We start from the raw sequence: 16,250 nt of genomic DNA, 5'->3' as shown, positions 1-16,250 counted from the left end.
ATATGCCTATATATTATACTGTAGTTTAAAGTCACTGGTCAGTAAAAAAGTAAAAATGGTAGCCCTTTACTTAAAGTGAAAATAAGATTTTCATATCATGAAGAGGTGTGTAATTAAATGTTTGGTATAAATAAATATAGTTATTTAGAATAGTTATTAAGATATCTATTTATCTAGGCCATCTAGGCCATCTATCTAGGCTATCTATCTAGGCCATCTATCTAGGCTATCAATCGTGTCGTTGTTATGTTCAGTAACTTGTGGTTTTATGACATAGAATGGATTTCCTCGAAGTGACGCCCCTAAACATGATGCGAAACTAAAGGAACTGTGATTGGTTGCGTTACATGTCGGTCAAACATCCTCTTGGGTGGACAAACGACCCATTTACTCAAAAACTATGTACTGATAAATGAGTAATTTTCACCGTCACTTTTGTGCACGAAGTATTGGAGTCTATGTGTTCGGTTGGGTACCTCATTATATTGTGTATATTTAGTCTTACATAGTGTAACAAAATCTACTGTGTTTTTTACTTACATTTTAAAGTAAACCTGTGATTTAAACACATGGCTTATTTCAGTGCTACATTGTTTGAGTAAATTACAAACAAAGAGAGAGTGAAATGTACTTACTAGTGAAAGTACAGAGTATTGTAAAGTAAACTTCAAATGAGTAAGTAGAAATTACTCCAAAAACTAACTGGCCAAGTTAGTTTGTAAATTAGTCTTTGTTCATTTGACCTAACTTAATTCCATACATGTGGCATTTACTTAAAAAATATGAGTGCAAATAGAATTTTTTTCAGTGAAGAACTTGACCTTGAATACTGGTACACTCGCATGCAAACAGGAACTCAAGACACGCACACAAATATGAACATTTGACCTCTCTTAATTGTTGTTATAAATCTATAATATGCCAGAAATGGTAAAGTTTGATCTTTGCCCAGGACACCCAGAAGTTATTGCCTGATATTATGTGTATAAATATGACCCATCTTCATTCAATAGATATGAGAATCTTGTTACACCGGCTCTGGCTCTTCACAAAATCTTCCTCCGAGACTCTGAAGGCAACAATTTAAAAACCAAAGTGAGTTCTGAATAAATGTTCTACCTGAAGTATTTTTGTGCTTTGTCTGAATTTGTCTGAAATGCATTGAGAATCGCAGTGTGCAGCATATGAGTGCATGCAGACATTTCACTTTTCCTGCTTATTCATTTCAGGTTCATCATGTCAGTAATCATCATTATCAGACGCATGGGGGATACAGAAGGTAACCAAGACATTTATTTGTAAAAACCCTTGCTATTTAAAAACATTTTGACAATATTCCATTGACTATTTACATGATTAATAAGGGGTTTACAGTGTATAAAGTATACACATGTTTTCAGAACATAATCACAAAAACATAAAATAAGCTACATAAATAAATATTAAAACTTTCTTTGCAGTGAATGATACAAGAAATGATGCAGTTGATTTAGACAGAAAATGCCCCGCTACATGGATGAAACTTGGACTCCAATGCTACAAGTCCATGCCTGATCCGCCTGACTGGATCACAGCAGAGGTAATGTTACAACAAGATGATTTGATCACACTTTATATTAGGTGTCTTTATCTAAAAGACAGATGTAAAGACATGTACACAATAAATGCATTGACAAATAGTCATTTAAACTGATAAAAATGATTATGTGGTGAAATAAATACTACAGAAAAAAAATTTAATTTCAACATGAAAAAGTTGGTTTAGGCAAGAATTTAAAAAACAGAGTAAATTATATATTAGTACTCAGTTCAAGTGTGTAGAAATTAAACTGTAAATATCAAAGATATAAAATTAAGAAAAAACCTATACTGAACTATTTATTTTGATGTTTTTAAGTACACCATACAGTTAAAAGGTGTGGTTTAATTAATTTATATTGTCTGAGGAAAATGTTAATTAAGTAAGTTAATCAATTAATGTTAAATAAGTTACTTAAGTAGATGTTACATAATTCTATATGTGAAATTAAATAAATTAAATATTATTAAGTAATATTTACTTAATTGCTTCTATTAAATGTTAAGTGTCAAATAAATGTCTTAATAATTTTACATCCAATAGTAAAATAGTAGTACTTGATAATAACAGGTAAGTTGTACAGAGCAGTATCAGTAAAATTTACTTAAAATGTGTTACAAATTGTTACGAGGATTTTATCAAATAAATCCTACAAGTCTATTCTAAGTCATTCTTATAAGGAATGTTATTTTTTATAGTAAAACTTTATTTTCTGCAAGTAAATAGTACAGACAACTGGTACTGAGCAAATAATCAATCAGCAGACTTTGTTTGCAAATGTCTAAAATGTTGTCACTTTTGGTCTATTAAAAAAAATAGATTTTGTATTGACAATAAAAACAAAAATCTGTCTCTTAGAGTCAAAGTCTTGGTGCGAATCTCGCATCTGTGCATAATAAACTGGAAAATTATTTCCTGCTGAGTCTATTGCCGCTTTCTTCCACACATTATTGGATTGGTGCTCATGATGCTGTACAAGTTCAACTGTGTGTCCTAAAGAGACCTATTTGTTTGTCTAAACTAAAATTTCTTCTTTAAACAGTAAAGGCAAAGTTTGAAGATGTTTTGACTTAAAATCTGAACTTAATTTGCTTCTTCCTGAAGTCTGACAACAGTAGTGCACTCTTTTATTCCCTCTCTTCACTCTTTAGGATGGACAGTGGTTGTGGAGTGATGAAACTGTGTTTTTGTAAACCCACTCGCGCGCTGGAGAATCAATTACCTGCGTGCCGAGAACTGTTTGGAGATCACCCGTAAGAATACAATCTGATTTTTTAATATTTCCAGTTATAATTTACAATCCAATTTCACATCATACAGTAACATGAAATTACTCATTTGGATTTCACAAAGTGCCTTAAGTTGAACGATCTATTGGATTTTGATTCTAATAACACTAATGATCAGAATAACTCATTTCATTATTCCACCTTACAGCTGACCATTGCTGGAACGACAGGCCCTGTTCATACTCAACACCCTATATTTGTGTTAGGACCTGTGAGGCCGTCATCCTGCTCCACAATTACTTTGATTGAACTACATTTTTCCAATATTACAAAAATGTTATTCTGAAATCAAATCTCTTCTAAACTTTAATCTCTCTTCTCTGAAACACTCAAATTAATAAAAGCATTGAAAAAGCAAATTGTGCATTGTGGACTATCAAATTCATGCGTGTGACAATATAAGTAGGCTATATTGTGTAGGTAGCAAGGTTTGAGGATATGGTTATTAGAATTGCATGTTGTTTTCTGTCTTATAAAACATCCCATTATTTCGGAGTGAGAAACCTCTGCAAACAAATGCTGTTTGAATGAATCAAACTGAATCATGAACAATTTCAGATCATTTTCTTAAACGGTTTAATTAGATAAATAGTGATTCATTCACTATTCTGGCATTGCTAAACAGAAAACACAAAGGACATGAGCATAAAAAATATTCTAGAGATGAACGTAATCTCCAATATCAGAGAAGGATTAATCAGCAATATTTTACTGGGGCACAGTGTGAATTTTAAAAAAGGGTCCAGCGACATCCCCAGATCTATATGGTATCACACATTTTTAAAACGATGAAAATCATATTAATTCAGCAATCTGCATCAAAATGGTGTCAAAAGGCTTCACATACTTCATTTTATTTGTACAGTCATCAGTTAATTTGACACTTTTACACAATTATTTCACCAATTTATTGTCTTCAAAAATGTGGGTGATTTCAGTGAGCAAACTACATGCAGTGAGTTACTACATGCAGGTGAATCAGTGAATCGATTCTTGGATCGAAAAACATGTTCGTTCACGAACCAAATAATTGGCGTCAGCATGCCAACTATGGCAAGCAAATTAACATTTAATCATTTAAACCTACTAGTCTCTATTTTCATGCTACTAGTACTTATTTTTTATAGTATCTATTCCATTATTCATTAGCTACTAGTGCTTATTCTTTATCTTTTTAAAGATAGTTGTACTTATTCATTAGATACTTGTCCTTGTTTATTAGATACTAGTGCTTGTTCATTAGTTAGTCCTTAATGATTAGATACTAGTACATTAACATTATTTATCCAAAGCGACTTACAACTGAGGACTAAACCAAGCGAGTCATCGTGAAGAGGCAAAAACAACGCAAGAAGTGCTCAAAATACAAAGTTCAGACATTGCTCGGAGTAGCATAAGCCAGATAAGCAAAGGTTTTAGAGGAAAAGGAAAGTTTTTTATTTTTATTTTTTATGTTAAGTGCTCACGGAAGAGATGAGTTTTCAGTTGTCTTTTGAATGCTGGTGGTCCAAGGAGTGGTCCAAGAACTGAACCCTGGGGAACCCCTGTGGTCAGTTGATGTGCTTTGGATACCTCACCTCTCCATGTGACCCTGAAGGACCTACCTGTGAGATAGGACTCAAACCAGTGGAGAGTAGTACCTGTGATGCCCAGTGATGAGAGGGTGGACAGAAGGATCTGATGATTCACAGTGTCGAATGCAGCAGACAGATCCAGGAGGATGAGGACTGATGATTTGGAAGCAGCTTTTGCGATCCGCAGGGCTTCGGTGACCGACAGCAATGCAGTCTTGGTTGAATGCCCTTTCTTGAAGCCTGATTGGTTGAAATCCAGCTGGTTGTTCAGAGACAGGAAGATGATACTTGGTTGAAAGCAACTCGTTCAAGTGTTTTCGCAATTAATGATTGAGAGAGACAGGTCTGTAGTTCACTAAGAGTGATGTGTTTAGCGTTGATTTTTTAAGCAGTGGAGTAACCCGAACCTGCTTAAATGCTGTAGGGAAAATGCCAATGTGGAGGGATGAGATGATGATGTGTGTGAGAGCTGGAAGAAGTGTGGGAGAGATGGCTTGTAGAATGTGTGAGGGGATGGGGTCTAGAGGGCAGGTGGTAGGATGACTGGAGAGGAGAAGCTTAGATACTTCTTCCTCGGTTAGTGGAGTGAAGGAGGAGAGAAGGTTGTTGGCTGTGGGAGAGGTTAGTCTGGGTTCCTGTGTGAGTGAAGCTGAGAACTGACTGCTGATAGTTGTAGTTTTGTTAGTGAAGAAGTTAGAGAAGAAGAAATCATCAGCAGTTAGCGAGGAGGTGGGTGGTGGTGGAGGTGGACAGAGGAGAGTGTTGAATGTCTTGAACAGTGAACGTGTGTTAGAGGCGCTGTTGGGAATATGAAGATTTCGCAGCATGAACATCAACAGAGAAGGCAGAGAGCAGAGATTGATACCTACTGAGGTCAGATGTGACTTTTGATTTGCACCATTTCCTCTCCGCTGCCCTGAGTTCAGTCCGGTGTTCACGAAGAACCTCAGATAACCAGGGGTTGGAGGTAGTAACGCGTGCTGGTCTGGAGGAGAGAGGCCAGATGTTGTCTAAAGAAGAGGTTAGAATGGAGCATAAAGTATCCCTTGCAGTATTCACATCCAGAGATGAGAAATGCGAGGGTGAGGGAAGAGAAGATGACACAGCAGAGGAAAGATGGGACGGAGAAAGTGCGCGCAGGTTTCGCCTGAAAGTAACTGGTAGAGGAGTTGGTGGTGCGTGGGTAGTAAGTTGTAGATTGAAGGTAATGAGAAAATGGTCTGAGACGTTGAGAGGTTTCACTAAGATATTGTCTGTGATGCAGTTGCGTGTGTAGACCAGGTCCAGTTGGTTGCCTGACTTGTGAGTACCTGTGGTGATAAGCCGTTCAAACTGAAGAGGGCAGCACTCAGACGTTTTTACACCATATATTGTAGAATTAAAATACTATACCCAAATGTCAAAAAAGTTACTCGAATCAATGATCAGCACTAATAAAGCCCCATTTATACAGATCATTAACTAAAAAAAGTTGTTTTTTAGAGTTTAGTTACCCTTTAAAATACAGAAGCACGGGAACACAGGATATTATACGTTTGGAAGAACATGACAGCTATTAAATTATTCATTGTCAACAACCCAAAGTAAGAACTTAGACTGTTTTATGCTCTTCATTTGATTAAAAATGAATGTTTGGGTAGGCTACTGGATGCCGTGATGGTCACGTGACGTTATCTTCGCAACATCGAAGTTAATATCTGCGTCTTTGAGCGGGACCCATTTTTACTTATCAGTGTGTAAACAGTTTCTGTAACGATCACCAGCTGGAGTGCCCTCGAGAGCCACCAGAGGGCGCTCCACAATAGACTTTGATCACTTCTTCACTAACTACATTTCCCATCACTCACTGCCCGGATTCATCGTGGCGAAGTTTTCTGTCACGCACCTGCTCTGAGACATGGGGTGAGATCCAAACGCAGCTTTATTTGTGGGCAATCCAAAGGCGTAATCCAAAGTACAGGCAATGGGTCAAAACACAGGTAGGCAGTCCAAACAAAGAAACAAACAAACAAACAAAACAGGGAGGGACCAGAGGCAAAAGAGTAATCCAGGAAACAGGGCAAGAAATCCAAAAACCAAAATACATGAAACCAGGTAAACGCTCAGAGATGCAGTGGGACACAAACAAAACTTCACAATGAGTGAGTGAATGAACATGGAATAAATAGACAGGGACTAACAGGGTGATGAGAAACAGGTGAATGCAATCAGAGACCAACCAGGTGATGAGACACAGGTGAATGAGATGATGAATGCTGATGAATCCGGGCAGTGAGTGATGGGAAATGTAGTTAGTGAGGAAGTGATCAAAGTCTATTGTGGAGGGCCCTCTGGTGGCTCTCGAGGGCACTCCAGCTGGTGATCGTTACAGTTTCAGTCCTGTGTTCCAGAGTCCTAAAATAATGTGTTGTTGATGAGACGTGCTATTATTTTCACTGACCATGACTTATGATTTTCACCTGAATGAAGATGATGAATCAGGTGAAAAGTCCCTCAGATACACATTGAAGGAGGGAACCGAAACATCAAACCAGAAGATCACAGAGACTGAGAATAACAGAGATGTGGGCACTTTCACTAGTAAACGACTACTCAGAGCACCCTAGGTCACACCCCACAGCACAATGTCACTGCATTTGCTAATAAGGCATATTTATCAAATAGCCTATATATACTTTTATTTAAAAACAAGTAGTTTGTATTGGTAATAGGATTCACGCTCCTTCACACTGGTGTTTTGTTCCCTGATTCGTCATCTGCAGGTGCTGGTTACAAAACTGGAACTGGAGCAGGAGTGGAAATCTTGAGCTGTCCTCATAACTGCATCTGGACTTTACCACTATTAAGGACATTTAAGGTTTTCTATCTAATTATAATCTTCATCTCATTTGATACATTTCAACCTTTATGTCTTCTGCTGAACACAAAGGAAAATATTTTGAAGAATGTCAGTAAGAGAGTTGATGAGCCCCATTGACATCAATGCCCCATTGTTGTGGCAAAAATTATTATCCAACCATTATCACTGCGTAAGAGACACTCCGAATCGAACTGTCTTTTAAAAAGTATTTATTCTTGCAAGAAGGACTCAGTCAACACAGAAGTTACACTGTGGCATGAGTGTGTTCTTTTCCCCCATGCACGTTCAAGATAAGACAAATGCTGTTGTACATCTTTCTATTCATCAATAGTTAACACTTAAGACCATAGACATAATAAATACATAGGCGCCCTATTGGCCGCTTTGGAACGTTGCTGCGATACGTCAACGGGTCCGCCATTTTGCGGAGGGCAAGACTGCGCTGTGAACAAATGTAAGTAAACGGGGGAGCTGCGTTTTTTCTGGATAAAAACAAACTGTTTTTACATTTATCAACCGATTTCAGTGGTTTGTATGTGGTGTACAAAAAGTTCCATCTCTAGTTATTTAAAATCTCGATAGTTAGACTTGTAAAATATTTTTTTAATAAAGAATGGTCAATTAAGCTCAGGCTTGTCATGTAGGCCTATCTGGCTTTTTATTCTTGGATAAGAATGGTGAAGACCCCCATACTGAGATATAATTTAAGTTTTCTTATTGTGGAAAAAGCATTTTCTGTGATTGACCAGATTTTAGCAATAACAAAGATAACTGATGGATCCTTTATAATAATACGTTATGGTACAACTACAGTGCAATGCAAATAGTAAATATAACATAAAGTGAGAAGTAATAGTAAATAGTTTAGTCAATAAAATAAACAAATTAGTATACAGCAAATAAAATAGTAATGATTAGTATAATTATATAATATCATAAGTGCAATAATACAATCAAAAAAATATTGATAATAGCATAGTTTATTAATAATACTATAAAAATATCAATTACAGAATATACACAATAAAAAATAAGTTAAATAGTGACTTTAATATTTAACTCTTTTTGTTAAATTTCAGTTTTATTGATCAGTATAACAGAAGTAGCTTCAGTCAAACATACAGCAGGATACAACGTTAAAATAGCCTAAATAGTTATGAAACTTCACTTTGCCCTCCTCAGCCAAAACGATTTACCAGGGAACCATTTATAGATTAATGAGACCAAAGATCGCCCGTTAGATATACACAAGACGAATAATATCTCATGTTTAACCACTAGACTACAGACATCCGAGTCAGCGTCAACACTTCAGAAGCACTGGCCGAGGGACGGCTGTTCCAGGCGGGGTAGACGAGCGCTGAGCGCATCTTACAACTCCGAAAACGTCAGATCAAATTTTTAAATATAGGCGCTATCTTTATAAACAAACCACATATTTGAGCTTTAAACAACTACATTGTCGACTGAAAAACTATTTAAACTACATTTCGTGACACAATAACAGTAGTATTTTTTAATTTATCCTCTGAACGTTACTATTACTAATTAAATCATGACCAAACCAAAAACAAACGTTCAGTCTTGCTGGTGAAAGGTAATTCCTCGAAAGCTGTTTTCAATTGTGTGGCGATGTGTACAGCCCCAAACAGCGCACAAAACATGCATTTTTCTCAATTCCCTGTATGAGAGGTATGGGAAAGTTGCCATCCCCAACATGGCGGCGCCGTTGACGTACGCTACAGCGGCCAATAGTATGGGATGATTATAGTATCAAAATGATTAACACGTGCAAGCACACTTATCAATGAACTTGATACATGTTGCCGAAATGTTTTATCCATGCCTTTCAACTTGCGTGTGCAAAATTCAAAATTGAATGAATGTGACGCAATTTGTACAAATAGAGACATTTTTGTGAATACAAATGTTTTCCTTTGTATTAGTGTATCATAATGTGCGCATGCAACACAGAAGATGTGCATGTGTGGATCAGGTGACACGCGTGCATTCATTGACGTCTTTTCTTTGTCGATCTCATTTGATTCATTTGGATTTTGAGACTTTCTTTTCGCGGTTTTTAAGCATTTCACAACCCACACACAAACAACTACAAATGAATAGGCCTGGTGCTAATTATTAATGTGTGCACAACTACCCATCTATTTGACAAATTCACAAATGTGCGTCACTACATTTTAACTAATACAATACAACTTGTGTGTGCAAAATCCAAAATCACATGAATGTGCAGCATTTTGTACAAATAGAGACATAGTTGTTAATACAAAACCTCGATTTTGTATTAATGTAGGCCAGAATTTGTGCATGCAACAAGTAAGATGTGCAGTTGTGGATCAGGTGACACGCGTGCATTCATTGACTCGTTTCTGAGTCGATCCTATTTGATTCATTTGAATTTTGAGACTTTCATTTCGCGGGTTTCGCCTTCCACGATCCACACACAGCTGTCTGAGAAAACCTGCTACCACTAGATGGCAGTATTCTGCTAAAACAGACAACGGCAGCATAATCAAGCGTTCTTCCGCATTTAAGACGCTTAATGAGAGTGATATTGAAGCACCAAATTTAGTACACAATAATATAGGCCTACCCTATTAATAAAGCATACTTTATAGAGGTAAACAGATAACATCAGATTATGAACAACACCCATAGAAAACCATTAGTTGCATGTTCAATAGCCTACGGTATATTGGCTACGAGTTTAAATATCACCGTCTTACTGCATTGACGTTAAGCTTTTTCTTTATAATATGCTCTATGGGAGGAAAACTATATAGCCTACAGACAAGAGACTACATGAACGCAACGCACGGCGTTAAAATTAATGGCATTTTCCTTCCTGTTAAAAAAAAGGTGAAATTTCGCAGTTGCGTTCATCATATTATATGCTTATTTTTATCTGACTACACATTGTGTAGCCTACATAGTATACAAGCTTTGGAATTTGAAAATGTCTGTTTTTAAATATTAAAGACGATTTTCGCAGTACATTTGTTTTCCCTTGACCCTTAAGCCACTGTTATAGGCTAGTCTTACTATAGCACGATGAGTTTTAACAATATGCAACCATTGTATGTCGACATGAAATATTAATTAAAAAATCAACTGGCGTTGCGGGCCTGTAGCTGCATATTTCTACATGAGAATGCTTTGACGCGCTAACCACAGCTCATGATGCACAAGGGAACGTCTGCCAATTCCACTAACTGCGTTAAAACCACTGATCTATATAATGTCATTCTATATAGATCAGTGGTTAAAACGTATAATTTGTTTTAATTCAATTACTTTTAAAATTTAATAACAGACATTTTCAAATTCCAAAGCTCGTAGAAGGTTTCTGTAAGACTGACTTACAAGTAAAATTTGGACAATACTTCCCTTCATGTAGCCTGTATTCTGCAGAAAAATACTGTAATTCACCAAAAGGGTTTTTTTCATGTTCAAAATGGTTGTAGTAGTGACTAGGCTTGCTTACTACAGGTGTAATTGTCCCAATACCTCCCTTCATGTAGCCTATTTACAGTAAACTATTATTATTTTATACAAATTACTGTAATTAACCAAACGGGTTTTTGGTGACTTGCAGGTGAATAATGTAAAATTTCACCTGACTTATCATTAGGAACGTACTACAACCTTTGGAACATGAATAGAAAAACAATTTACAGTAATTTAAAAAATTGTACTGTTCAATCGAGATATTGGCTGGACATACAGTAACAGTAGGCAAGTCAGTCTGCCCACTAGACTTCCAAGGTTATAATATAACATTTGAATGAATGACTGGACGTTTATATTTTTTTGACTGTGAGTGGAGTTTGTAGATGGTCCCTATATAAAATGTGGCGAATATCAAACCTAAAACTTACTTCACTGCGCTCTCGGACCGGTTGCTCTCCCATTCACATGCAAAGTTAAACGCAACTGCAGAATTTCGTGTTAAGCTTTTTCTTTTTAACAGGCTCGGGAAGGAAAATTTTATTAACTTGAAACGCCGTACGTTGCGTTCATGTAGTCTCTTGTCTGTAGGCTATATAGTTTCCCTCCCATAGAGCATAATATTATAAAGAAAAAGCTTAACGTCAATGCAGTAAGACGGTGATATTTAAACTCAATAGCCAATACACCTTATTGAACATGCAACGCGCGATTGCACGTTAAGCGTTTTATTAGGCTATGGTTTTCTATGGGTGTTGTTCATAATCTGATGTTATCTGTTTACCTCTATAAAGTATGCTTTATTAATAGGGTAGGCCTATATTATTGTGTACTAAATTTGGTGCTTCAATATCACTCTCATTAAGCGTCTTGAATGCGGAAGAACGCTTGATTATGCTGCCGTTGTCTGTTTTAGCAGAATACTGCCATCTAGTGGTAGCAGGTTTTCTCAGACAGCTGTGTGTGGATCGTGGAAGGCGAAACCTGCGAAATGAAAGTCTCAAAATTCAAATGAATCAAATAGGATCGACTCAGAAACGAGTCAATGAATGCACGCGTGTCACCTGATCCACAACTGCACATCTTACTTGTTGCATGCACAAATTCTGGCCTACATTAATACAAAATCGAGGTTTTGTATTAACAACTATGTCTCTATTTGTACAAAATGCTGCACATTCATGTGATTTTGGATTTTGCACACACAAGTTGTATTGTATTAGTTAAAATGTAGTGACGCACATTTGTGAATTTGTCAAATAGATGGGTAGTTGTGCACACATTAATAATTAGCACCAGGCCTATTCATTTGTAGTTGTTTGTGTGTGGGTTGTGAAATGCTTAAAAACCGCGAAAAGAAAGTCTCAAAATCCAAATGAATCAAATGAGATCGACAAAGAAAAGACGTCAATGAATGCACGCGTGTCACCTGATCCACACATGCACATCTTCTGTGTTGCATGCGCAAATTATGATACACTAATACAAAGGAAACCATTTGTATTCACAAAAATGTCTCTATTTGTACAAATTGCGTCACATTCATTCAATTTTGAATTTTGCACACGCAAGTTGAAAGGCATGGATAAAACATTTCTGCAACATGTATCAAGTTCATTGATAAGTGTGCTTGCACGTGTTAATCATTTTGATCATCCCATACTATAGGGCGTCTATGTATATATTATGTCTATGCTTAAGACCACCAAAGGTAAATACTAGGGTCAAAGGTCCCTTCCCAGCTGTTCCCAACGTGTCTTACTACTGCATTTCCGTAGGTTTACAAACATACATTTATCTTGTTCACATATCACAATCAAAACATGTGACTCACACTACTTTGTAATACCTACTAAGGATCAATGAATATAAAAATTTCCACTACAACATCAACGGTTTGATTACCAACATTCTTCAAAATATCTTATTTTGTGTTAGGCAGAAGACAGAAATTCATACAGGTTTGAAACAACTTGAGGGTGAATAAATTATGACATATTTTTCATTTTTGGGGTTAATAAGGCACCTTTTGAAAGCGTACCACCCCAGTGACAGCTTTTGTATTTTTTCTTTTCTGTGAGTTTAGTTTCAGTAGTTATTTCCAGCTCTAGCACTGCTTAACTTCAGGATCACTGCATGAGTATTTAATAATAATAATAATAATAATAATTCATCACATTTATATAGCGCTTTTCTGGACACTCAAAGCGCTTCACATAGAAGGGGGGAATCTCCTCAACCACCACCAATGTGCAGCATCCACCTGGATGATGCGACGGCAGCCATATTGCGCCAGAACGCCCACCACTCAGCTTACTGGTGGAGAGGAGACATTTAAGACTATCTTGTTTATGCACACAAAGTATGTGATATTTTAATTTCTCAAAGTAGTATCAATATTTGAGATCTTTTTTGTCAGACATCATCATTGATAGTCCAGTATTTTGCACTGTTCTCTTTTGAGCAGAAGTTAACGGCTTCATGTGAGCAGGAATGGAAAAAACACCTGTAACGACATGCTTTTCACACAAACGCTATTCACTCAGACTGACACCTCAGACATGCATCCACACAAACACGCTATTCACACCTCAGAGATGCACTCACAAACTGCCATCAAACACAGACCTCCAGCAGGAGACACACACTTATGCAGAAGCTGTTTGTCTACCCAACAGATCAAACCACATATCGGTGCAGATGAATAAATGAGACCACATCCAGGGTTCACTTTGACTCTTTTGACGAATAGTTTGCATCTACGTTTTACACTTTTGACTTAAGAGTAACACATAAAAATGCTCCAATGGGTCACAGGATTTATATGATTTATTTAAAGTCCTTGTATTATAATTCAGGTAATTACTTTTGAGGTTTTTAGGAGAGCATTTAATTAATCCATTGTTAATATCACATTTTCAATCCCTTCAGGATGATCCTGCTGCGTGTCTGCTGTGATTCTCACAATCCCAAAACTCATAGACTCGGAATCTGAGTTTGTTCAGGAGGTTCCTAGTGAAATGATCACACAATCTGGGTCTTGTACTCAGATTCGTGCATAAACCACACACGTTGTATAATCTTCAACTTTCTGTAAAAAATGCAAAACACAAGATATAATAATAAGAATAAATGTGATTTTGTATGTGTGTGTGTGTGATGTGTGTGTGTGTGTCACGCTCCTGGTAGCACAAGCACATGATGGCCAAGATGAATAAAAAATCAAGTCTTTTATAAAGATTCTAAAAGGCAAACAAGAGCCACGTTTCCACCGGAGGAACTTTTCTCAGGAACCAGGGACTTTGGGGTTGTACTCCGTGTGTTTACACCTTAGGAACTAAATTAAGTTCTGGGTAAATTCCCCCTTCAAAAGTCCCTGCTCGCAAGGTAGTAGCCTTCTCAAAGTTCAGGAACTTTCAGGGGTGGGACTTGAGCCCTGAACATGCTGATTGGTTGAGTTCATGCTGCATTTTGATTTGTTGACTCCACGCAGCATTTTATTTCAACCACCATTTTTTTTTTTTTTTACTGTTGCGGTGCATGCAGTAACAGTTGTTTTATTCAAATCAACAATGGAGCTTTAAATATATGACCGATGGACGACGAGGTTCAGGCTTAATTAAGCTTAAATTCAGAGGATGAAGTCCAGCGGGAACTGGAAACCTTGTGCCAACAGTTCCAAGAAGGGTGAAGTGCTATGGTGGAGGACAGGAACCAGTGTGGTTCAGACGGTGGGAGAAGCCCACCCGAGAGTTCAGCCGGGATGAAAACCCACAGCGCTGCAAGGAGAACCATGGCGACGACTGAGGGTGACAGAGCCGATACTCGTGGAGCTCTAGGCGCGCAGATGGAACACAGGTGGACTCAAGCAACCCCGAAGGCTTCGGCTGCAACTCAATCCCAACGTGAGGTGGAACTGGAGCGACTGAAGCCCCGTTCACACTACAAGCGACTTTGTCGCTGCATGTCGCCAGTGGCTGGCGATGATGTCGCTAGTGGGAGTTCCCACTACTGGTTGCCTTTATGAATGACATCCAATGATGTGGAGAAGGATCATACGCGCTCCGCTCCTATTGGTTGTCGCTCCCGAAAGTCGCTCCTCATTTGCATAAAGTTAAACAGATCTCAACTTTGTCGCGTCGCCAGACACGCCCATCCGCTCGCCAACGGTCGCTGTCGCGCGTGTCGCCGGAAATCGCCAGCTCCCCATTGAAATGAATGGTATCGCGTCGCTTGGTCGCGTGTAGTGTGAACGGGGCTTTAGGGATGAGGCAGAGCCTTTAGAAAGGCGGAGCCAGATGACGCTGTGAGGGCTCATAGGTCTGTGGAACAGGATGGGTGAGGATCGACTGAGGGGGACCCGCTGGTCCGAGGGAGCCCGCTAGAGGCGTAAGCTCAATGGTCTCTGGTGGTAGAGGTCTGCATCCCTGCAGCTTTCTGCAGTGGTGGTATTCACACAGTTCCCTGCCCTGATCAACCTGGCAAGATATGTTCTTTGCATCCCAAGTGCACTTTCAGAGAGAGCATTCAGCCTTTGTGGTCGGATTTTAGAGGAGAGACGTTTGCCCACTGAAACCGTCGTCAGTCAGCAAAATGTTGTTCTTGCATGGATGTTAAAATGTTTTTCTGTGACATTTTTATGGTATTGACAGGATCATGATAAGATCATGATAACAAACACAATTATTGTATAACCAACATTGTATATTTGTTATCCTCAATCACTCTCTCTTTCTTTAGGGGAAATTTAAATGTGTGATTCTGGAAACTCTTAATTTAGCGGGATCGGTCGGGTCAGGAAGAAAATCATTCTAAGCGGATAGCGGGTGAAGAGTGAAGGTAGGCATTCAGAGTTGGGCGGTATCAGGGCGGACATGGAATCATCCTTTTCCCAAATCCATTCTTCCTCAGAGGTGCCTGACTCACTCCTCGGTGACGGGACTGTGAGCGAGGCTCCAATTCACCCCCCCGTACTCCACTCTTACTTCCACGGTGGCACACGATGGCCGGATCACACACAGACTTTGATCAGACTCATATTCAGACTCCGTCGTTTCATCTTGCACTAGCTCTCCATCTGTGGTGGACTCAGACGTCGTGCCCATCCTACGAGGTCTCTGACTCAGGCTGGTGATTTCCTCTTCTGGGCCGATGATGAACTCAGATCCATTGTTCACCAGCACCCACTCCACATAGGTATGTCACAGTTATTTTCGGTTTAGAGTTTGTTTTCAGTCATTGCCCCTTTTCCACTTGTCTAAGTTCGTCATTTGTTACCATGTTTTCTCATTTGATCAGTCATTCTGTTCAACTGTGTCTAAAGTAGTTCCCTTTGTTTGTTCCTTGTATTTAAGTCTTCGTGTTTCATTTGAGTTTTTTTCTGATCTAGTCAGTAAACTGTTGTTACCTTGCCTGCTTTCTACTGAGGTTCATGTTGTGGATTATCCATTAAAGACTTTTAATGGATAAAATGACCGTAC

At 38.3% G+C, this 16,250-nt stretch overlaps 1 protein-coding gene and 1 long non-coding RNA gene across 6 annotated transcripts in view; both read left to right on the top strand.

Moving 5' to 3' along the window:
* Positions 1-16,250, top strand: part of LOC130086901 (carcinoembryonic antigen-related cell adhesion molecule 1-like) — a 344,428-nt gene that overhangs the window by 248,091 nt on the left and 80,087 nt on the right. The gene's annotated exons all lie outside the window — the stretch shown is intronic.
* LOC130086937 (uncharacterized) lies at positions 1,054-3,227 on the top strand. The gene is made up of 5 exons (XR_008807270.1): positions 1,054-1,095; positions 1,230-1,279; positions 1,461-1,579; positions 2,731-2,832; positions 3,017-3,227. It is a non-coding gene; the product is annotated as an uncharacterized LOC130086937 (long non-coding RNA).

Source organism: Rhinichthys klamathensis, unplaced genomic scaffold, assembly GCF_029890125.1.
Source record: "Rhinichthys klamathensis goyatoka isolate OS25496 unplaced genomic scaffold, OSU_Roscu_1.1 h1tg000103l_1, whole genome shotgun sequence".
In the NCBI taxonomy this organism is placed as follows: Eukaryota; Metazoa; Chordata; class Actinopteri; order Cypriniformes; family Leuciscidae; genus Rhinichthys; species Rhinichthys klamathensis.
This window is presented reverse-complemented; position numbering and strand designations above follow the sequence as displayed.